Below are 756 nucleotides of genomic sequence, written 5' to 3'. Positions count from 1 at the left end.
CGCTTTGTAGCACCAGAGAGATATGTTCTTCCCAAGTCCCGCTCTCGACTTGCCATTAGGGGTCTGCAAAGATAAATAAACCTAAAGAGATCAGTGGCGGCTCACCCACTGAGTGGCCGGAGTAACTCTGGGGGCCCCATGCTTTCAAATATTAAAATTGTTGATTAATAAAACGATATGTTGTAAAGCTTATCCGTGTTGAGGGCTCTCATTCCTCGACAATCTTCAAACTGGGGACCGTATGCGACACATTAGGTCGTCTGGGGCCCATCTATATGAAGTCATCCGGGCACTTTCGTGGGGAGAGAGTGCATTTACATTCGTACCTATTGTACATGCCATATATGAACACTTTACAATACATCTCATAAAACATGTGATTTTATCACATTTTGTTTTCGCATTTAAACTCTCTCTATATAAGGAAATGGCCACTTTGGGTCTGAAACATCTAAATTCTTAAAGTCCGGGGGCCTCAAGCACCAAGCTAGAGATTCGAATTTGTAGAAGCAAAAAGTCTCACAAATGTTCAAAGCATATGTGAAATTGAAGAAATAAGGCATAATATAATTTTTTTTTTCTACTTTTATGGTAGTAATCATTTAGTGAGTCAGTTTTCTAAAGCAAACATGCATTCTGATCATTCAACAGGGACGAGCGCGGGGCCCCCAAAAGCGCGGGGCCCGGGGCAATTGCCCCTCTCGCCCTCCCTTAAAGCCGGCACTGATGGAATGTTAAACATTGGCAGGAAGAATA

Source organism: Penaeus monodon, chromosome 32, assembly GCF_015228065.2.
Source record: "Penaeus monodon isolate SGIC_2016 chromosome 32, NSTDA_Pmon_1, whole genome shotgun sequence".
Classification (NCBI taxonomy): Eukaryota; Metazoa; Arthropoda; class Malacostraca; order Decapoda; family Penaeidae; genus Penaeus; species Penaeus monodon.
This window is presented reverse-complemented; position numbering follows the sequence as displayed.